Source organism: Podarcis tiliguerta (assembly GCF_965153285.1).
Source record: "Podarcis tiliguerta genome assembly, chromosome: 2".
NCBI classification, from domain to species: Eukaryota; Metazoa; Chordata; class Lepidosauria; order Squamata; family Lacertidae; genus Podarcis; species Podarcis tiliguerta.
This window is the reverse complement of record NC_139535.1, coordinates 58,713,006-58,737,240: the sequence shown is the minus strand read 5'-3', so window position 1 is coordinate 58,737,240 and position 24,235 is coordinate 58,713,006. Positions and strand designations below refer to the sequence as shown.

The window sequence follows — 24,235 nt, the reverse complement described above, 5'->3', positions numbered from 1 at the left end:
TGTAAAAGAAAACAGATGAGGTCAGATGAACCGCCAAACAAATGACCTATGTGTCTTGGATCTTTTGTTTGATTGGTTGTTCATCTGCTTACTTTCCTGCAAAAACTGATGTGACAGTATTGAAGGCATGGAGACATGTGGCAGAAGCCAAAGGGTTTGAACAGCCAATGTCTTCCAAGCTAACATCACTAATGCAATTGAGAAGAACAAGGATATATACTACTTCAACATCCTCCTCCAAAGCATTGTGATTGGAGAGCCAGGAACAAACAGCATGATCTGACAGTGACTTAACTGCTGCTTACCCAGACGGTACATAGAGAGGGCAGAGCAGTGATTGGGTGAGGGCTGTGCAGGAGCACTGTTGGGGCTAATTCAGCACTCCCACTTGTGTGCCTACACAGCTGCAACCTTGCTGCCACCCTACCCCATCCTATCACAGTAAGCAACAGTGACAATGATGTCAGGAGGGCAGTGGCACAGCACTGGCCAGCTGCTCCCATTAAGACCCCTGGTAAAAACCACTCCCCTGATTATAAGCTAGACCTGTCAGTCACAAAACAGCTATCCTTCCCTTTTCTCTTCACCCTGGCATTTTCAAGCATGGAGAGAAATGCTTTTCTTTTAGCAGACATACTAACCCTATTCACACTTGTGTGATGCCAATAAAAGGTTTGATGATGATGATTACTCACATGCAGAGCATATGTTTACACAAGAATGGGACCATATTTTTACTTGACTTTGCATCTTCTTCCTGGAGCAATCATGAATTGCATGCAGCTATCTGTAAGGAAAGCTCAACACCTCAAGCTCCTGTTTGTTGGTAGGAGCTCTGCATGATAGAGACACCCCACAACTCAGTGTCCCAACTGCAGGGGCCCTTACGGATGCTTGTGTGCTAACTTTTCTGCATGAATAGAACTAAAAGCTTGGTCCACATAGGTGGTATTCTACTAATGAGCCCTGTGAGGACAATACTTTCTGCTTGTGCGACAGGACTTCCCCTCTCCCCCATGCCCTTCCCAAATCTGCTCCCGAGGTTTGAGGAAACCCTAGAACAGAGCAGGTGCTTGCGGGGAGGAGAGAGGGAGAAGATCCTGTTGTGTAAGGATAAATCCTTGTGCTGACAGAACATTCACCTTAGTGTTTTGTTGTTATGCAAAAATAATGCACATATAGACACTTGTTTGCATCCAAATTACTGAAGCAGCACAGATTGCTTCAGAGGTCCTCAATTTGGTTTGGGGCACTTCAGAAAGACTCCACTTCAACTCATACAAGCCCTAAATATGTCCAAAGTGGTCTACTTTGATTTGTATTTCTCCAAATCTGCTGTATATCCCTAGTATCTAGAACTTGCAACACAGAGGTGGCTCTATTAAGTTACAATATTTCATGATGAGATACTAGTTACATCCTGATACCTTCACTATAATTCCACAGTCCTACAGTATCAATGTCATGAGTATTGTCATTGTTATAGTCATGGTTTATCATTGCAGTTATTGCTTCATAATTCCCATCCTCATAATAATGTATTTTCTACATCATAATTATCAACAAAATTGGGTAAGGTCTTTAGGATATGAATGTGGAATCCATGTTTTATCATTCTAATTGTAGACATGATGTGCAGGAGATCAACCATAATTTATGTTATTGCATAAAGTCACCAAAGCTTACAAACATAGTTGGATGAGTAATATTGGACTCTACAAAGTGGAAGAGGAGACAAATCCATTATTCATTTGCTTGCTAGCTTGTAAACTGGGCCAAAAGTATTTGTTTCAGCTGTGTTAACATTTGTAGAGTTCCCCTGGCCATATGCTGTGCAAACAAGCCTTTCCAAGACTTCTTGTCCCAGACAATTGTATTCAAGGAAAGGTGTTTTTCAGTTCCTTAAAATCTTTCCTTTTTTGTTTTTGTTTTTTGAGGAAAGAAGAATTTAAGTGTTCCTAGCAAAGGCAAGCAATCCGTAAAACTCTTTCTAGATTGACTCTGGTAAGGTTGTTCAGGTCAGATCAATCAGTTTGCTGGCTATTCCATTCCCATTGTCCTGAATGTACAATGTGCTAACGGAACAATTACAGTTTCAGCATCAGCAATACTGAAGACAGCACCGCTGGACTATTTTTCAGTGACAATGCATGTCACTGAACTATACACAGTTGGCTGTTTCCTGATTTGAACCTAGGAACACATATAAGGTTGTTTCCTCTTTAGTTACTAATTTGCTAAAGCCATAATTCCACCTAACAGCTATCTCTTCCTTCTGATTGCTAAACATTTACTAGTACAGTACACTCATTTTAATGATTCATCTAGTCCAACCCCCTGCAGTGCAAGAATCTTTCTCCCAATGTTGGGCTCAAATTCATGACCCTGAGATTAAGAGTCTCATGCTCTATGGACTGAGCTATGATTTGCATCCAATGTGTATTAAGTGCTAAGTGTTTTGAGACCAGCAGATACTAAACAGAAGAATTGTCTGACACATTTAATAAACTATCCTTTATATCTGGTATGCTGCTTTAAAGAACATATTATTAAAAATTATAAATAGCATCAAAGAGAACAATGTTATTTTAAACAGTTTGGTCATGGAAAGAGATCTAATAATTTACAGACATGCTAACCATTATCTCTTCCATTAAACTAGCACAGAAGTTTGCTTCAGAGGTATTATTTAATTTTATTTCTGGAAATACAAGTTCAGAGACAAGGCTGTGTTCAAGTCTACCTGAACTAAGTGATGCTCTAAGTGCTGTTTGTGGAAGATGACAGTGTAAAGACTTAATTGCCTGTAACAGGCATCCCACATAAAAGAGTACCTTAAAAGCTGGGACCAGTAAGAGAAAACACATCATAACAGCTGTTCAGAAACCTGAGCAAATAACATGGTCTTCACCTCGCACCAAAAAATTCCCCATGGAGGGTCCAGGCACCCACAAATTTTGGTGCCAGGGCCATTGATTCTGCATGGCACTCATGGTTCCGGGTGCCCATGGTCACGGGGCCAAGTTGGCACTCTTGCCTCCAAGTGTTTCTATTTTCTAGGGCCAGCCCCAGATTTACAGAAGCCATTTTCCTGGAATATCCTGCTTTTCCTTAGGACATCTCTATTTTCATCGGAGAAATATTGGAGGGTATGGTAGGTCGTCCCTGTTTTCATCAGAGAAATGTTGACGGGTATGGAGATAGTCGACCCCTGAGCCATCTGAAGGCAGTCCTGTATAGGGAAGCATTTTAATGTATAATGTTTTATTTTGCTTTTATATATGTTGGAAGCCGCCTAGAGTGGCTGGGGCAACCTAGTCAGATGGGCGGGGTATAAATAGTAATATTACTATGTATTATGGAACAGGATGTCGGAAGAATGTGGGGGGATAGGCAACATATGGTCGAAACGATGCTGTGAAGTAGTTTTCAGCGACTAAAAAAAAAAAGTTAGGCTAACATTTTAAATGGCTAGAGCTGGGCTGGTAAGTACGCTGAAATAAACTTAGTCAAGCGCTACCATATCCCGTGCTTGTGTTATTTTATTTTATGAGGAAATCCTTGCCTCAGCTTCCACTCGGGCCGGTGAGCGCGCGCGAGATTAGCTTGAGGAAAAAAAGGGGCTCGCCAGGTGCTTCTCTCCGCGCGCGCGCGCTACCGAGAGGTAGCGCTTCGCTGCCCTCAGCATCTTGCAGCTCGAGGGCCGCGCCGCTCTGTCTCTCCTCAGCTGCTTTACTTCGCAAGGCTCAATTGGCAGCGAGGGAAAGTCCCGGTTCCACAGCGTGAGGCAGAGAGCAGGCGCGCGCGCGAGAAAACACCCTGCGCCGCCCCTCCCCTTGCTATTCCTTGGCCCGTTGGCGCGCGCGCCGACACACACACACGCGGAAGACGCGGCACGTGGGAGGCTCCGAGGAGGCTCTTCTGTCGCTGCTGAGACGAGCTTGGCGTTCAAGCCGCCGCTGCCAACGCTGTCTCGTTGAGCTTCGCCAGGAACCCCGCGAGCACGAAGCGAGGAGAGAGCACTTGGAAGCGCCGGCAGGGGAGGGCGCGCAGCACGAGGGAGAAGCCTGGCAGCACCGAAGTGAGGCGGAGGCAGCGGCGGCTCGGTGGTGAGGCGAGCGGGAATCTCCCCTGCCTTGCCTTTCCCCACAGCTTGCCGGCCAGGCGGCGGCGGCGGCAGCTGCTGCTGGATGTGCGCTCTGCGGCGCAATGCTTCGCCGCGCAGGGAGGCGGCAGGATCCGGCTGAGTCCGGCACGCGCTGCTGAGCTGAGGCAGGGTGCCGGCGGAGGGAGAGCGGGGGGAGCCCCGTGTATGCAGCACCCGGCCCGGAGAGGATGCCCCGTCCTATGCGCGCCTGAGCACTTCTCCCGCCGGGACCTGGCGAGGCGAGTGCTGGCCAGAGGAGCCGTGGCCAGGCTTGGCTGCCCCGGCTTCGTCAGCTGCTGTCCGGCGGTGCTGGCTCCACAGCAGGAGGCACCATGATCTCCTAACCGGCTCGGGGGAGTCTGGCTCGCTTTCTCTTTCTTTCCTCCCCCCACCCCCTCCGTTCCAATGGAATTACCCGCCACCGCCGGCTGGAGTTGGAGCTGCTGAACTCGTGTTTGCTCGGCGAGCTCCAGAGCGCCGGCCAAGAAAGGAGTGCACGTTTTGCTCCGTCCTGGATGCTTTCAGAGGGGATCGGCTGGAGCTGGCAGAGCCTCGAACCACAGAGGTGGGGTGAGTACCTCGCCTTGAGTGGGAGGAAGTTGGGGGAGGAGGAGGGATACAAGGCTCTCCCTATTTCCCCCTGTAGTAAATGACACACACCCTACAAAGGCATACACACTTCGAGCTAGATCCTAGTGCATCCATCGTGTTCCATTTGTCCAGTTGCACTAAGTTTTTTGGGATTTGCAGTGACTCGCCGCTTGGCACATTCTGGCGTGGTGGGTACGATGAAAAGAGAGCAAAAACTGTCTTCCTGCTCTACCAGGCGGCTCCTAAAGCCGTGTGTGCGCGCGTGTGTGTGCTGGAGTGTGTGGCTTCCTGATTTGCATTCCAAGAGGGAGAAGCGAGTCTCTCATGAGCACTGATGGGATGTTGTAATTCTCTGTGATGAACGCCATCCAAAGGCATTTTCCAGCAAGCCTTATTCCCAACTTCGCCCCTTAGAGGAGTTTGGAAACAGTCGTCCTGGGTTTAGATGACAATGTCAACAGCAGAAGTAAAAAGCTACATGTATAGTATGAGTACAACAAGTCCATGGTCTGAAAGAGAGGTCATTGCATTGGTGAGCAAATCAAAACTATCACATCGCTACCAGAGTAAGGGAACTCTTGACACAGATGCCTTTCCCCTTTTTAATTTGAAAAGGCTAATCCAGGTGAAGAGATTCAGGCAGTGGTTCTAGTTGCTAGCCATCAACAAGTGGATTTTTTTTTTTTTACAGATGGGCAAAAGAGCTTCCTTTCCAGTAGTGTGCCTGGTTGAGAAGTGTCATAGATTCAGGCTGCATCTTAGCAGAGGCAAATAGAAAAGCGTGACTTGCCTATCTTTTTAGTTGTGCTCATATATGTGCTGTCTACAGATGCCACATTTCTGATGGTGCACTGCTGTGAAACAGAAAACACTCAGCTGAATCTCTTTAATTGTCTTGGAAGGGTGACACAAACTTTGGGGCAGCCAAGCTGCCATTTAGATTGAAGGGATGGAACTAGATTGCAGACAAGGAGTTTCATAAGTGTATGTGTGTGTTTTCTTGCTTTCAGAACAATGTTATGTCTCAGCAGTAACCATTCTTGGAAAATAATAGCCTTTCTATCATAAAATCTCTCAACCATGAATTGTAGAAGTCTGAATTGCTGACCATTTTTTTGATAACACACCTAATAATTTTCTGATGTTCTGCTGAAGTTGTAGTTGATTCAAGAAGATTGCATGTGAAATGTAACACCAAGAAAGTGTGTCATAGTCTTTTCTTTATTGTTGTTGTTGTTGTTTGGTAGAGTAGCATAGTAAAGAAGGGAAAATGATACAAAATACTGATTTGTAAATCAAAATCTCAAAACATTTAGGGCTTAAGTATAAATATGCTCAGGTCAGTTCATTCTATTCTAGCATTTCTGGATATTTGCTTTGTATTTCAGCCGTTGTCTGTCATTTTAAAGCATGACAAGATCTATGTTGAATTGTTTTGGTGAAATCTTGCCAAATGGCTTAGAAAGTACGTATAATGTCAGCACCATACCCAGGCAGCAGATACCGTTATTGGAATAATAGTGGTAGAGTACTCTTGTGGAGTAAATGATTTGTTTTCACCGAAAAGTTGTAACAAGTGTAGAAATCTTGTTGCACACTTTCCCTTCAAAGAGTCTTGGCAATGCTCTGTGAAGGAAGCACCATTCATGCTGGTTTTGTGTTAATTCTTCAGCCCATGACCATTGTATTTGGTTAACAGAGCAATCCTAACCCCTGGTTTGTGCTGCTGGAGGGCTTAAGAATAAGGTGGGAGTGTTCCTGTGCCATGTTGTGCAAGTAGGGAGGGTGGGCTCTGCCGCCGTGAAGGCTCTCACTGTACCTGCCGGAACCGTGGTAGAGCACACACTACTGCCAGTGCTGTTCTGTCATAGCCCCCTGCCCCCCCACCAAAGGAGCATAATGGGGATTGTGGGGTTGTGGGTGCAGCAGGGCTGCCAATGGATATGTTGGCCCCAAAGCTGACATACGTATTTCTTGGACAGGAGCTGGCATTGCAAAAAATAAAACAACTGCCCCCACTTTCTGACCTGGATGGTGTGAGTGGTAAGGCTTTAGGTCTTCTACTTTGTTCTTCCCTGATGCTCATGGTCTTTTAACTACTCACTAAGTTTCAGAAGTTATACTGCATTTGTCAACAAAGGATCTTGGCTCTATTTCACAACTTTACACCCTGATGGATCTTTGGATGAAATCATGAGTAAAATACTATTGGCAAGTAAAGTGTTCAGTTGACTTTGAAGTCAAAATGCAAAGGAGTGGTTTATCTTTTTTATTTTTGTAGTAGTACGGCTTAAGCAGAAGTTGGCTAACTCATCTTTTTTCCTTTTGCCTCAAACACCTTTGTTTTTTTCAGGCTCTGTTCTTGAAAAGCCCTTTGCTTTTGGAATAAGGACTTGGGCATTCATTCACAATTTTAGAAAGCATTATATATTTGTTTTAAAATGTGTTGTAGCCCTATCCTTGATTGTTCTAATGTTTACTCAGTAGGGTTTATTTAAAAATAGTTGTGCATAAGATCACAGCCTTTGACGTTGAAGATACTCATTATTGTAACTGATCCCTTTTGTTTTGGCTTCACTTATTATGTATTGTGCATGTTTGCTGTGAACTCCCACTGAATTCAGCTGCATATACTTCTAAATAATTATGTTTAGAATGCAGACGTAGTTATAGTTCCAGCGGAACAGTGGTGCCTTCCTGGGTGCAATGACACATTGCCCATGTTGCAGCATTGATGGAAGTATTTGGAGGAATCCTTACCAATAATCAGACATAGATTGCAGAACTGGATGAATGCTGCAGAAGCATTTTCTCTACCCAATCTCCTATCATCTCTTTCCCAAAGATTCTGTGACTTTAGGCTGTTGCAGTCAGAGTGGCGATAGCACACTCCGTGTTGAAGGCTACTTCTGTTGACATAGCAGAAAAAGTTAAATGTTTAAGCTATCATTGGGCTCACTTGAAGACTGGCTAGTCATAAACGTTTAGGGCAGTTTTTGTGAAATGTTTTCCTTGCCCAGTGCAATGTGGTGTTTATGGTATAGTATGGCAAAAAGAAATGGACTAAATTCTGCTTTACATCTGTGAATATTAATCCTCGGCTACGCTTTCCATTAAACAAGCAAATGATCGTGCCTGAGAGCTGATTCATGCAGCCATTTTTTTTTCCAGGAGGCATGCATACTGAGGCTTTTTTCAATCTCGATTTGGGCATGTTGATTTTGTGCATGTTTGTTTTGATTTGCTGCATCCTGAAATATCTTCTCAGAGGATGTTTAATCACAGCACACTCTGTTTGATCTGGAAAATAATGGTGCTCGCTGAATACTGGCTCAACAAACTAGCTGAGGACACAACTCTTCATCCATTTCTAGCCAAGTTTAAATCCTGTTGGATGCTGGGCAACCTTTAGATGAGTCGTTCTAAAGTAGAGAATGACATACAACAGACAGCAAGCTGTATTGGCAGCAACAAGGTCTTAAATCTCAGAAAAATGATTTAGGCTGCGGTCATATGCCCATGTAATCCACTGGGATTAAGTGGGATTAAATTCAGTGGGATTTACTTCAGAGTAGACATGTAGATTATTGTGCTGTTACAAATTAACTGATTAGTCAGATACCACAGAATTTAGGATAGCAGGGATTGATATTGAGCATATTCAAAACTCATATCCTTAGAATACCAATTAGGACCTAGGAACATTTGGTTGTAAATCCTATAGGAATTTGTTCTCTTTCTTCAGCCTTTCCATTTTTACTGAGAATACGGGCCTTTAATCACTTCAGTTATGAAAGCTCAAGGTCCATATAGATAACTGAGGTGTGATTGATATATATTGTGTTCCAGGACCCATTTAGAAGTGCTGCATTGTTCCCCAGGCTTTTTGTTTATACATTTTTTCAGTTTTCTGTTTACACATCATACTGTTTCCATCATACATTACACAATGGTGAGGGTCCCCTCTTCTTTGTGGTTTAGGATGAGAAAAGGCTCCGGCTTGTGGGCTGGATCCTGACATCCCACACGAGCCATTTTGACTGGGTAGGTCTGCTGACCAGCAAGTCACAAGCTGTCATATTGCTGACAGGTGATCCAGTGTAAAGAAAATCTCAACAATTTTGCAGGAGCCAGTGATGCAAAAGCATTTACAGTTTGGGGTAAAGCAACTAATGAACCGAATTGGCACCTACGTCAGATCTAATTTAGCCCATGGCCTGAAGGATCAGCACTCATAGCTTAGTACAGGCATAGGCAAACCTGGCCCTCCAGTTTTGGGACTACAACTCCCATCATCCCTAGCTAACAGAACCAGTGTCCAGGGATGATGGGAGTTGTAGTCCCAAAACATCTGGAGGGCTGAGTTTGCCTGTGCTTGGCTTAGGATATGGAAAAATTGTAAGATGAGGGTCTCTTCCCAGAGGTGGTGGGTAGGTTTTATTGAAATGCCTCATATAGAGGTATCTTTCTTTGAACCCGAGTAGGACCCTGGTGAGGCTTCATCTTCAGAGAGATAACAGCTGTGCCTGTGCTTTGGAGTTAGCATGATTTAATGTGGCTTGTGTGAGGGGCTACAGCTGAGGGTTTCTTGCTGCTGATTCTGGACAGGTGGTTGTATTTTATTGTTCAGCTCTATTAATGTGCTTTGTTAGTAGGCTGTTTAATATTTAGTGCAATTTTGAATTCATTGGAATGAGAGGCTTTTGATGGCTTGATTGTTAGACTTATTTAAACTTTACTGAATTGTTCGAAATGAAGTGCTAGAAATGAGATTTTATCTTTTTGCTCCATACTGCATTCTTATTAATGTATTACTTTGCTGTGTGTCTAGATTCAGTCTCAGTATTTTATTTTATTTTGCTGAGCTTTAGTATTAATTTTTAGTGGATTGTCTAGCCTTAGTGTTGTTGGCATGTCTGTCTATCTTGAAAGACAATGGAGTGCATCTGGGGTGTTCGTGGAGTCAAACCGCTGCATTAGCACCACTGAAGTGACCTTCCTGAGGTGCAAGTCTGGGCAGTGTGTATGGAGGTCCTAGGCTGCCCAGATGGCAAGACCCGCCAACCCCCAGCCTTGATGTGGTCCAAAGGAAATCAGAGCAATACAGTTGGCACTAGCATGGCTCTAGGAGTCACCACAAGGAGCCACCCAACCATCTTAGGGACTCTACTCCAGATTTGTGTAGGTTTTACTCTTTGCCTTAGTGTAATACTGAATTTATTAACATGAAATGTTTTCATGCATTTGTTGAAATATGGTCCGATGTTGATATTTCGCCAATATATTTTGAAGTGTTAATGAATGGTATTGGAATGTTGCTCTTATAATTTACCAGGAGTTGCTTTGGGTGTGATTTACCAAGAAAAGTTTGGCATACAAATAAACTTTGTATCTAATATGTTAATTGATTTTTAAAATGTAGCACAACAGCATTCAACAGACATATTCTCAATTCCATCTTCCCCATTTTGGTTTCCATATGTTAATGACTTGAACTTCAGATTTGGGACTAAAAGAATACATTCTCATTTTGCTCATGGATCAACCATATTTCCAAATAGTATACTAGTGGATTTTGGAAAACAAAGGAAAGAGATAACTTGAAAATTGTGCACATGTCATGCTTTTTTCAGAACATCCTGGATCTATACTCAGAGGCCCATACGGAAAACCCACACCTAATGATTTTGATTGATATTTATGTGATTGTTTTTACAATCAATTTCAATTTTTTAAATTATCTCAAAATGTTTAGTGCAGGTGGATGGGATTCACCTGCCCACCCTCATCAGTAGAAGTCCTGTGCAAGGACTTCCACCTGCGCAATGGGGCTTTCCCCATCTCCTCCCCCCAACACCCCCTGACCTTGGTTCACAATGGTGGTGTCAGGTATTGTATCATCTGAAAAACAAGAATGCTTGCATAGACAGAATGATTGAAAGAGTGTTACTTTCCCCATTTGAAGGGATAAAGGTGACCATGAAAGCTTACAAAGTTATCTACAATAACTAGTGGGAAGGAAGTGTTGCTTCCCAATAATTTAGGGGATACATATAAAATACTGTAGCTCATCTTAAGAGTTGCTGCAAAGGGAATCCCTGTTCTTGACCTTGTGGTAAGTAGAAATCCATTTGCTCTCCACCACAAGAATGAGTTTCAAACCTTTACTGGAAATAGTTTTAAAATAGTTGCTTTGAAATCAATTACTTTTTAAATTAATTAATTTTAATTCTTTATTTATTTGTAACATTGCTGTTTATAGCAAACAAGCAATGTGATTCAGACTTCTTTTTAGTCCAGGTCAATAAACTTTTCTTTCTTCAGCTCCAGAGGGAGATCCTAAGCAACTTGCTTGTTCATCATCACTGAGCTTTAAGGGCTGACTTAGAGCTAGGTTGTCAGGTTTCACCTTCCAGAAGAGAGAACTGTTTGGGTTTCTGGGATGAGTCATCAATTAGCATATTCCAGCCTCTCCTTGCTGCATTTACCTGGAGACAGTTTGCCTAGTGCAAACCGCTTTGCATAACATTTTAAATGCAATGCATTCAAACGTAGCATTTTTTGTATATTAAACATAAATTTAACAGCTCAGTGGTACAACTCACATTTTGCATGTAGGTGGGTTGGGGCATCTGATTAGCTACTTGGTAACAGGATATTTGATTAGATGGGCTTCTGGCATGATCCAACAGGGTTCTTATATTCTTAAGACTGCAATTTGTTCAATTTCCATTATAGAGGTTATTCTTGTGACATCGTGATTTTTTCATGTTTGTCAATTCAGGAAGTTCAATAATTATTCTCTGTAATATTTAATTGATAGTATGTTGTACTTTGACTTGTGTAGAAATGCCTCGTGAGCCATGGGCTTGCTTGGAAGTCTTGATTCTCCCAAACCATGACGTATTGTGCTTCTTTTCCCCCTGAGTGGTTGCACTTTCTGCTCCCTGTTGAGCAATAGCCATAATTTACCTTCAGTCCAAATTGGCAGGCTGCATTTAGCGCTTACGCTCCTAACCAGAATTGGAAACCATGGCCTGATTTATTTATTTTTAATTCTTTATTGAAGGGCAAGTGCTTTCCACAGTCTGCCAAGTGAGGCAAACTGTGGCTAATATTAAACTGGAAATGGGGAGGAAAGTCATGGGTAGAATGAGAGTGCATATAGTTTGGAGGATCAGCCTCTGCCCGTCACAGGATCAAGACTGTAAATTGTTTGTGTACTAAAATACTAAGTGACTGGGTGTACTTTCTGTACAAGAAAAGTTCCTCCTTCATCATAATCAACTTATTCTGACTGCCAGGAGGAATGTGTATGTCACTAGTTCTTATATGCCATGGGTAGCTGGTAACAAAAAACTGAAAAGACAGCAAGCTTTAACAGGGCTCAGTTTTAAAATGAAAAACACTTATTCCGGCATTATTAAAATAGTAACTGACAAGCTGTCTTGTGTCCCCACCCGCACCACGAAAGTTATTGACATGTTACTTTAGGCAGTATTGATGGCAAACTTTGATTTATGAGGAAATTGAAAATGGTTAAATTCTTATTTTAGGAATAAATAGAAATGCTTGACATCGCTACTCTTGCAGGCTCAAAGTAACTAGCAAATAATACATTATTTTTATTGTGATAACTGACATTTGGAAATAAAATGTTTATGCACCCGAAACTCTTGCAGTCTAAACCTTTTGTGGTTCATTTAAATGTTGAAAAAATGTTAAGATGGACAGTTTTAACATTACAATGGTAGAGAGGGTCATGTCCAAGTACATGTCTGATGGCATGGAGCAGTGTTTCTCAACTTTTAAAAACCCATTTTAGCAAACTTTTAGCAAACATAAAATCCCATGCCCCCCCAATTATTTTCTTTGACTTTCCAAACAGACTTTCCAAACGGTGACTTTAAATTACATTTAAAAATTGGGTGTAATAATAAAAATGAATCAAAGTGCTCAATGGCTTTGAGGGAGAAGGTCATTTTTTCACTAGAGCTGCCAAATTATAGGAACACTACTTTGATCCCAGGGACCCAGGTGGCGCTGTGGTCTAAAGCTCTGAGCCTCTTCGACTTGCCGATCAGAAGGTTGGTGGTTCGAATCCCCACAACGGGGTGAGCTCCCATCGCTTGGTCGCAGTTCCTTCCAACCTAGCAGTTTGAAAGCACACCAAAAAGTGCAAATAGATAAATAGGTACTGCTCCAGTGGCAAGGTAAACAGCATTTCTGTGCGCTGCTCGGGTTTTGCCAGAAGCGGCTTAGTCATGCTGGCCACATGACCTGGAAAAACTCTGCGGACAAACGCCAATGAGATGAGTCTTCTGTGACTGGACTTAACTGTCAAGGGTCCTTTACCTTAACTTTTACTTTGATCCCAGCCCGCCTACTCACTGGCATGCCCCAGAGTGACAAAGTCAAGAGGCTCATAACTACAAGTGTTGTGTTCCGATGGAAAAACAGGGCCCAACTGTCTGTGGAATTATAATATGCCACCAAAGCCTGAGTGGAGCCCAAGACCGGCTTTTTAGTGTTGGCTGCAGAAGAAGGAACACAGGTTAAGTGGAAAGGGGAAAAATATGTGGCACTCTTTTGCTGTGATTTTGCTTTGTAAATTAATGAAAGTGAATACAAATAAATGAAAGTGGTATTTTAAATTTTTATAGAAAATTGAATGTGTTCTAAGGGGAAGGTAGAAGTCAAGCTCTTCTCAAAATGTCAAGGAATCCTTATCACAATAACTGTCGATTTCACTCTGCTTTTCATCTACACACACACACACACACACACACACACACACCCTGAACTAGAGCAAACATACAATGTTTGATAAAGATTGTGCAGCAGTTGAAAATATTTTTAATTACCTTCATAAGTAATAATGGAACACACAATACTTTTCTCTACTTCTTTTCAAACTCCACATTCCTTAAATAAAAGTGCAAAATTTGTTCATAGGTTTGCTGCTGTTGCTAAAGAAATGTCCTTTGCATATTTGGTGCTCCCTTGTTAGAAGCAAATAGCTATCATATCCAACTAATTATAATGGCAAGAGAAACACCACCATAATGGGTTGGGTTTATTCACTACTGGATAATGAAATAATGAGTGTTAAAATTATGGCTGTTGAGGGCTGCAGCTACTGCTGTTTGAAGCACAGTGGAATGTATAGGATGAATAGGCATTCCTGTAAACTTTGTTTGGCTAAGAGTTAATTAAAAGAGAAATGCTTTGAGCTGTGGACTCCTTTCCTGATAAAAAGCATTTCATAAAACTCTGTCCCACTCCAATAATTTCTGAAGTCTTTGAAAGACATGCATGGGAAAATATTTTTCATTCAAGCTTTTCAATTGAGGCTTGCTACCAAAAATAAGACTTAAAGCTTCATTCTGAAAACTGTAGCCTTTATATGTACAGTAGAAAAAATTGTGACAACACTTCTTACAGTAGGAAAATCTGTAAAACCAGGTATGAAAGGCTTTGCCTAATTTGGAAAATAAGGTACAAGGGATTTCAAAGTTGGCTTTTCTGTGTGATATTGTAGTGAAATCAGCTCCTTGCATATTCAGTCCTCTGGTGAAATTCAAGTCTGTGCAAAGCTGCAGTGTGTCACTTAAACCTTGTTTTCCTGGTCCAAGTTGTGTTTTAGGACAGGCCACTAGGATTGGAATGAAATTCTCATCCTTGTTAACATTGTCAGGGCTTGGAGAAGATTTAGCTCCAAGGTTAGTCATATAGCATGGTCTCATGGTAAAGATCAATGTGGAAAAAAATGTGTATCCATCTGGAAAGTCAAAACTTTCTTTTGAATATAAAATAAGATGATTAATATGGACCATATTGCACGAATGATACAGGAATGACCATTATCTAATCTCATTTATATATCTCTGCAATCAAGTTATGACTGTTTGAGCTAAACTGTGCACTCTTTTATGCAAAAGTTTATGTAGACGTTTAAATGATATTGTTAATTGCAATATTGTAGGACATTGAAATGGATGTGCAACATATGTATTTAATGATAGGGTGCCATGAGATTCTCTCATCAGGAAACCACATTGTTAAGTGTAAAGCACAATGTCTGCATGAGAAAACAATCTCTTCATAAATTTGAAGACACAGATGTGCACCATAAATTGACCTTTCAAGGGCCTAGTGAACATTTGGCTGTTGCAATCTTCTCGTTGTCAATTTCCCTTGCTATTCAAGTTCATTGGTAAAGGCTTGGGACTAGAGTAATTAATTGCCACAAAATTATGTTTGTTGAAGATGTGATTGCAAGTCCTGGTACCACCTGCTACGTGTATTACATAATTTCCCACCCCATACATGGTTTTTATTCATTTCATTTTATTAGATATTAAAAATCAGTGAGATTACTTTGAGAGTCATCTGCCCAAACTAGTCTCTCTCTCATATCTTATTAATGAGAATCAGGGCCAATATCAGTAATGTGGCATGAAGCCCCACATGCTGTTACAAGCTTTAATTTTACACATAGCCTAAACCTCAAAGTGATTTTGCCTTCGTTTCATGTTAGAAATAACAAGCTTTTTGAGAATCTCTTTCTCCTCTCTTCTGGAAAAAAAAGATACTTCTGAAATAAAAACCACTGACATCTAATGATATCATCATAGCTTAGAAGGAATGTGTATCTTGGAGGCTTTTGTGGGAATTAGCAGAGGAAGGGAGAAATAATTTAAAGCTATGTTTCTACCTGGTGAGAAAATTAAAATATATGTTTTGTATTAATATGTTGTGTGTGTTGCTTTGAGGGGAGAAACAGAATTCCTTAATTTCCAAAAAGTATTGTACCGATTGCTTTAAAATAAGGCAGTTGTGAAGAATTTGCATCAGATAGACTCTGGCTTGGACCCCGACTGGGCTTCCACTGACAGGAGTGTTCCATGAGTGGAATTGTGGCCATGTGGTGCTCATAAGTCTGATCCCCTTGCGACACACCAAAATCGGTTCTGAAGGGTTGGGCCAGCAGAAGAGGCTCTGCAAGGGAAAGTGGGAATTGCTGATAGTTGGTTCCATCCTCCTGCCACAGGGATCCTTCATGTTCACAGATGCCCAGTTAGGATGCAAGCCTGTATATGCAATAAATGAAGAGAAGAGAAGAAGGGTATATTTAGACATGGGGATTTTTGTCTTAGTCATCCTAGTGATGGTACTAGCACAATTTGACTAGACAGCCACCCTCCAATACATGGAAGAGAATGGGGACAGAGCTACCATGCTCGGCACCAACCACTCTTTAGGTACAGGTAAGTTCCCACTCTTGTCAGCCTGAGGAAACCTGATGTGTAAATGGTAGCGCTTGTTTGCTGATGACTTGTGCAGCTTCAATGAACAGAGCATTTTGTTAGGGTTTTGCTTCTTTACCCACAAACATCTGTGGCCATGTGGCTTAGTTAAGTATCACTCCTTGTCATTTTGGCTTGAACAGAGAACCTTGGAGACTAAAAGTGTATTGTAGGCTTCAATAATTTCACCAATACTGATTATTTAACAGAAAGGTAGAAACCATATGAGGAGAAAAGCTTGGTGGAGGCAGTCATAATACTGCAAGGTCTCTGATCATGGTACCTCTTATAGGTGCCAACTTGGATAAAATTTTACCCCCTAATTATTTCATGGGGGGGGGGCAAAGGGCCACATAGAGTTGGCACCTATGGTACCTCTAATCCTAAAGGTAGTACATAACCATCATGACCAGTGACCATTGTTGAAGTCACTACTGCACACATGTTCTCACTTAACATTTCTTATGCTGTGATCATGGTAACATACCCACACCCAAGTCAGTGGGTTGAATTGGAGATGTCTGGAATAATCACAAAACTTTTAAAGCAAATTTAAACCACTTTATATCCCATATTCTTAGCAACAATTATAAGGGTGCTTGCTGAGTGGTGTTCCATAACCTCCCTTCTTTCTTTATTTTGTAAAATGTTCAACTTACAATGCTATCAGGGCATATACCGTATTGGCCTGAATATAAGCCTCACTTTCCCCCCAAATTCTGACTGAAAAGTTAAAGTGCAGCTTATATTCACGACCTTATGCGGCCAGGAGTGTGGCAAAGCGGCGCCCGCCCCGTGCATAGTTCACCATTCTCTCTCCCAGAGCTGGGAACGGAGAGAGTGAGGAAGGGGAAAGGCCCCCAGCAATGCAGCGCAGCTCCCCCCCCCACCCCGCCAGTAGGCAGCCAGGAGCAGGGAGGAATGGAGTGGCTTATATTTGGGTTTTTTTTCTTTTTTTCCTCTCTCCCCCCCCTCCAATTTTAAAGGTGCAGCTTATATTTGGGTTTTTCTATTCTTTTTCTCTCCCCCCCTCCAATTTTAAAGGTGCAGATTATATTTGGGTTCAGCTTATATTTGGGCCAATTAGGTAGTTTATCCATATTGAAAGAATGGTAAAATTAAACTACCAAATGTCTGAACTCATTAGGACTATTCTGGTCCCCATCAACCTCTGAAAATAGGAATGGAAAAATAATTTAGCACTTCCTTAGCATAAACTCCATTTTGGTTTTTTTATTATTATACCACTTGAAGAACACCAGGATGTGTCTGAGAAAGTGTCCAGCATGGAAACAACAGAAAGAAAGAAAGCCTTCTGACCACCAATACACAGAAACACTAGACAAGACAAGATAACAACTGTAAATTTTACATGTGCAAAAAATGTAATAATGAATTAAAACAATACAACTAAAATAATAAAACACTACTCACATAAAAAACAAACTTCTCAGTAGTCAACTACAAGTGACAATCAACTAGTACATATGATGTTCTCACAAAATATTGGTGGATAGAATAAATATAGTCTATTGATAAAGGCTGTGAATAGTCACAAGCATTCTAATGAAAATAACTACTGAAAATAGCTAGATTTAGCTGAAAAGTTTTCTTCAGTGACATTTCTTAACATTTAGAATGGCTACATCAAAATAAATCCAGAAGTTGTAGTTGTTCAGACTTATTTTTGTTAAATTGCTTATTGTTTTAAATCATACTTCTAAGATTGCTTTTCCGTGTCCTGTATTCTTCCTTAATTAAAAAAACAACCCTTAATCCTTCAGACTGAAAATGGCATTTACCATATATTGCAAAAAAATAAAATCTAAAATCCTTCTCCACTCAGACAAGTAGATCTGCATATACTCTGGTGTAGTTTAGATAATCACCTAAAAAGCAAGTATCTGTTCAAAAACAGAATGATTCAATTTAAAATAACCCGTAAGCTTGTCCTGTATATATATAAATAAATGAATTAATGTTCATAAAAAGCCAGTTTTTCATTATAAAAGGAGCACAGCATATAATACAAAAAAATGTAATGATCTTCTGTGCAAGCCAAGGGAGCCTCTCATTTCAGCCTGTGAACAAAGCCGGCTTCTCTCTGGTTCTGAGAAGAGCAATGACCATCTGTCCTGGGCAGGGAGGGGAAACTGATGTTAGGGACTCTGCTCATCCCAGCTGCTTCCCCAAGTCTTGTCCTCGTAGCCTTGAGGATAAATCTTTGAGCTTACATAAGGTGATAGTTAAACAAGGATTTTGATTTGCATATCAAGCAATATCATTCTGTGGTGTCTGAATTCCACACTTTTCAGAAATTGGTTCAAAGAGATGTGAATGCTGCCTTTGGCAATTTCCATGTAAATGTGACTTGAAGCAAGGTTCCATTAACTAATTGTTGGCAGTTTGGCGGAAGTAGGTCACTGGACTTCTTGATACATCACACTTGGATTCTAATCTGTTGCTTTTTTTTTTTTTTAACTGAGGCACAGACTGAATACATTATATGTGCCAGTTGGTGGAAAGTATCACCAATTGCCTCAGGTCTCCCTCGGTTTCATTCCACTTGTATAAATAAAGAAAGCATTGCACTGGTTTTTCACGCAGCAGGGCTGATATTGGCAGTGGCACCTTGTTAAAATGAAGGACTGTCTATCTTATTACAGATAATGCGAGACAAACTACATTTTCTGCTTTCTGACAATACACTCTGCAGAAGATAAGGCCCTGAGAGAGTTATGTGTGAGTTTACAGTCCCTTTAATACCGCCTCTCGAAAACTGCAATATTTTAAAGAGTATTTTTGTTTGGAAAGGAGGGAATTGGAAAATGGACCTGCAATAGGAGAGTTATTTCATATGATAAACATGCCAAGCAGAGAAGAAAGTTCAGTGAAATCTGTGTTCATAGGGAACAATATCGTCAAAGTGATTTGCACTATGAGGATCCCTAAGAATTTCTACCTTTAATTTAGTACAGAAGCATCTCTTTTACTAGAGCATTGTTACTTTTTCAGATGGCTGTTGCAAGGCTTTCTTTATCTTTTATAGTAAACTGGCAGTAGCCACATGAGCCAGTTAGTCAAAAGATGACCCCAGCTGTGACTGCCCAGAGGTAGATACACCGTCCCCTGAAGCATCCTTTATGACACAAAAATAAAACTTCATTATACAGAAACAGCTTTGCTGGGGAAGCGACTCCAAGGGGCTCAGAAGGATGGCTTCACATGTTCCTTTTTCATAGAATCATAGAATTAGAAGAGATCTCGAGGGTCATCTAGTCCAATCCCCTGCAATGCAGGAATATGCAGTTGGCCTGTTTGGGTTAGAGCCAGCTGCCGTGGTGTTATCAGCACCACACTCTAAACAACTGAGCTAACTGCTTGGAATTTCCCAAGTGATTAGTTTGGGAATTAGCGCTGCTCAGGCAAACAGCAATATAGCCAAGAGCATGGGTTGGCAAACTAAGGCCCACGGGCTAGATAAGGCCCAATTGCCCTCTAAATCTGGCCCACATACGGTCTGGGAATTGCCGCATGGATCGCCAGCACGTGTATCGGCAGTGCGCATGTTCTTTCCCTCTCCCTCACACGGCGGCGGCACCTCCTCCCTCCCTCCCTCCTGGCTTCACCCCGTCCTGCCTAGAGGAGGGAGGTGGCTGGGCTTTGTTGCTGCCAGCCCCTCTCCGGAGCCCTTTCACTTCGCTCATCGTCCTGCTGCTGCTGCCGCCGCCACCAACCCCTGCGGCTTGCAAGACACATGAGTCGTGGTTGGCTGAGCACCCCTCTCGAGCAGCCACCATTTAAAGCAGACCCTCTCTGGAGCCCTTTTGCATGCTCCTCATCGTCCCTCCATCGCCGTTCATTCCCTCCCCCAAAAATATAGTCTGGCCCCCACGAGGTCTGAGGGACAGTGGACTGGCCCCCTGCTGAAAAAGTTTGAGGACCCCTGGCCAAGAGTCAGGTTGTCCACCTCAGCTTGTAGCACCTCTTCCGCTTGTGCTTTGAGTGAGGTTTGATGCCTGTTTCTGCTGCTGCTGTTCCACCCTGCTTCTGAAACACCCCAGACTGAAGATTTGCCCTGCCTTCCTATGCACTCCTTTAAAAGGGCTTATTCTGCTATCACCTCAAGGGCAAAGGTTCTCTTTTTACTCTTTTCCTGCAAGCAATGAATTATTTTGTTACAGAGGTGTTTTTGTTAGGTTCCTATTGTGAAACAGTTTTGTACTATATTGTCTTCTGTAGAGGGATAGTAATGTATTGTTGATGTTTAATGTATTTGTTTTGTTGCTTTTGTTAAGTGCTTTGAACATCAGAAAGTAGCATAGGAATAAAGTGACTGATGGACCAAAACTAGCAATAGACCAGATTCAGCTTGTGGGCTGCCAGGTGACCACTGCTGCTTTAAAATATTTTAAAATATCCAGTGTGCTTTACACCTGTCCTTTTCTTCCTTGTTTATTTAAAAACTCACCGTTTCTTAGGTCAGCAGCCTTGTAATTTCTTCTTTTATAATTGTGGCACAAGCTGTCCAAATAGCATCTTACAGTATAACTGAAGTTTTGCTATTGCTAGTTGGACTATTATTATTGATGCCGGCTCAGATGGTGCTCCCTCTTGATTTACATATCAACAGGAAATCTGAATAATGTTTGGGTTGAAGAATGTGTATATGTTTAGTAACTTGAAGAAGCCACTTTGAAGGAAATGTGAGAGGAGGCCTCACATACGCTGAATCCAAGGACATGTTTTCTTTATTCCGTTGTGCACAATATAGGCTGTAGATAATTGGAAACACTTTTTGTTTCCTAGTTTGCTGTATCGCTTTTTTGTGTAGATCTGGTGGGGTAATCTTGATGAAATACGTCTGTTTTTCAAAACAAAGAACCTCATGTTGAGATTTAAATCTTCTTCCTGTTTCTGAGCATACCTTCATCATCCTGAGATGTTAGCTTAGGAGTTGTCCTATTGAATTAATTTTTCTGCAGGTTTAAATTAGTAAGTCAAGCATGGGCGTAGCCAGGATTTTTGTTGGGAAGGGGCATAACTTTTGTTGCGGGGGGGGGCAGAACTGAGCTATCTGTGATGCAATTGGTCAGTTAGTTAAGTATATTTATTTACTTGATCGGGGGCGGGGGGAATTCTGGCTATGCCCATGAAGTCAAGGAGAGAAGTTTAAAAAATGGGAGGGGGGGGGGAGAAAGAATTTGTCACTTCCACTGCTGTACATCATGTAACAATGGTGAATCACAGCTCTGCTGCAGAGCTAGGTTAAACCCAAGACACAGAAGGGCTGTGTCTAGGAATCCACAGTGTCGAGGAGGGCACAGGGAATACATTCCCTGTTGAAGAAACTACTTTAGAAGTCACTTATATTTGGTTACCCACCCCATATGCTATCCTTCCCAGGAATATTGTGTAAAGTATGGAGAGCAGGGGCCCATTTTAAGATTTCTCCAGGGGTTCTTGTCCAGGGGATTAGCTAAAGCTCAAATCTAAACTGCTGCAAAAACTTCGTAAAGTGGTAACTCGGGTTACAAACTCAATTCGTTTCAGAAGTCTGTTCTTAACCCGAAACCATTATTAACCTGAGATGCGCTTTCACTAACGGGGCCTTCTGCTGCCACCGTGCCACTGGTGCACGATTTCCGTTTGCATCCTGGGGCAAAGTTTGCAACCTGGAGCAACTACTTCCAGGTTAGCGGAGTTTGTAACCTGAAGCATTTGTAACCTGAAGCGTTTGTAACCTGAGGTACCACTGTATTGGGCTTGAGTTTGGTGCTGACTGGGTGAAATTTTATGTCTTTGCTGAATTCTGCTGGGATAAATTTGATTTAACCATCTACCCAGAGTGGTAGTTGTGGTGCATTCTGAAAGTTTATAAATATATTAAGATGGTGATAGCCTGTGAATGGGAGGTTGTGGACTCTCCTTCCTTGGAGGTTTTTAAACAGAGGTTGGACAGTCATCTGTCATGGATGCTTTAGCTAAGATTCCAGCATTGCAGGGGATTGGACTAGAGGACTCTTGGGGTCCCTTCCAACTCTACAATTCTATGATTTAAATTGTCGTTCATTGTAAGCCTTTTTGTCATATATGTGGGATGTAAATGAGTCATCTGAATATTTTTAAAGACATTCACAGGACACTCTATTAAACAATTGTTCTTGAAGCCAGGAAAAATTCCCTAGTATATAATTTAAAGAATAGGGTGAGCACATTCTTAGATTATTTCCCATTGATGTTATTTTTATTTGTGTTTATTGCTTTTCTCTGATTCTTTCTGTCAGGCCAACTCTGGCTATTCCCCAGTCATTCCTTTCCCATCTTTGTGCTCATGGGAACATACTTAAAAAAAGAGTTTGTTTAATTTTGGATATTTTTGTTAGTGTTACATCAGTGTTCTGATAGCTTTTTGAGATAGCAGCAAATACAGATGGGTCTATTAGCTGAACTATTTAAAAATTTAAACGATGATGCTGTGAAGGTGCTACTCAATATGCCAGCAAATTTGGAAAACTCAGCAGTGGCCAGAGGATTGGAGAAGATCAGTCTACATCCTAATCCCAAAGAAGGGCAGTGCCAAATAATGCTCCAACTACCGCACAATTGCACTCATTTCACATGCTAGCAAGCTTATGCTTAAAATTCTACAAGGCAGGCTTAAGCAGTATGTGGACCGAGAAATCCCAGAAGTGCAAGCTGGATTTCAAAGGGGCAGAGGAACCAGACACCAAATTGCAAACATGCGCTGGATTATGGAGAAAGCTAGAGAGTTCCAGAAAGACATCTACTTCTGCTTCATTGACTATGCAAAAGCCTTTGACTGTGTCGACCACAGCAAACTATGGCAAGTTCTTAAAGAAATGGGAGTGCCTGATCACCTCATCTGTCTCCTGAGAAATCTCTATGTGCGACAAGAAGCTACAGTTAGAACTGGATATGGAACAACTGATTGGTTCAAAATTGGGAAAGGAGTACGGCAAGGCTGTATATTGTCTCCCTGCTTATTTAACTTATATGCAGAATTCATCATGTGAAAGGCTGGGCTGGATTAATCCCAAAATGGAATTAAGATTGCCGGAAGAAATATCAACAACCTCAGATATGCAGATGACACAACCTTGATGGCAGAAAGTGAGGAGGAATTAAATAACCTTTTAATGAGGGTGAAAGAGGAGAGCGCAAAATATGGTCTGAAGCTCAACATCAAAAAAAGAAGATCATGGCCACTGGTCCCATCACCTCCTGGCAAATAGAAGGGGAAGAAATGGAGGCAGTGAGAGATTTTACTTTTTTGGGCTCCATGATCACTGCAGATGGTGACAACAGTCACGAAATTAAAAGACGCCTGCTCCTTGGGAGAAAGGCGATGGCAAACCTAGACAGCATCTTAAAAAGCAGAGATATCACCTTGCCAACAAAGGTCTGTATAGTTAAAGCCATGGTTTTCCCAGTAGTGATGTATGGAAGTGAGAGCTGGACCATAAAGAAGGCTGATCGCTGAAGAATTGATGCTTTTGAATTATGGTGCTGGAGGAGACTCTTGAGAGTCCCATGGACTGCAAGAAGATCAAACGTATCCGTTCTCAAGGAAATCAGCCCTGAGTGCTCACTGGAAGGACAGATCCTGAAGCTGAGGCCCCAATACTTTGGCCACCTCATGAGAAGAGTAGACTCCCTGGAAAAGACCCTGATGTTGGGAAAGATGGAGGGCACAAGGAGAAGGGGACGACAGAGGACGAGATGGTTGGACAGTGTTCTCGAAGCTACAAACATGAGTCTGACCAAACTGCGGGAGGCAGTGGAAGACAGGAGTGCCTGGCGTGCTCTGGTCCATGGGGTCACAAAGAGTCGGACACGACTAAACGACTAAACAACAACAGATGGGTCTTTAACATCAAGATTCAGATCAAATGCATCATATTAGAGAAATCATGAAGGATGTCACATTGTTGCTTTTTATTTGTGCTTGTTGATGTACAAGGTGATAGCACACTCCTGGAGAATGAATTCCTGTGGAGTTGCATGTTAATAAAGTGATGTCTTTATTATTATTATTTTATTATGGTCAGTTTATTAAGTAATAGAGGACACCTGGTTTTCCAGTAGCCCATTCAAAAAGGATCTAGGGGTCTTAGTGGACCACAAACTTCACCTGAGTCAATAGTGTGATGCAGCAGCAAAAAAA

General features: G+C 41.8%; 1 protein-coding gene and 1 long non-coding RNA gene across 2 annotated transcripts in view; one reads left to right on the top strand and one right to left on the bottom strand.

The window, feature by feature from the left end:
• The first annotated feature begins 3,969 nt into the window (after positions 1–3,969).
• The window catches only part of SGCD (sarcoglycan delta), a 384,180-nt gene continuing 363,914 nt past the window's right edge, over positions 3,970–24,235 (top strand). The window contains exon 1 of the mRNA XM_083423883.1: positions 3,970–4,717. The gene's annotated coding sequence lies outside the window, so the exon portion shown is untranslated. The remainder of the gene's footprint in view (positions 4,718–24,235) is intronic.
• On the bottom strand, positions 23,183–23,899 carry LOC310670064. Its single transcript, XR_014507506.1, has 2 exons — positions 23,458–23,899; positions 23,183–23,425 (listed from the first exon to the last, which is right to left on the bottom strand). It is a non-coding gene; the product is annotated as an uncharacterized lncRNA (long non-coding RNA).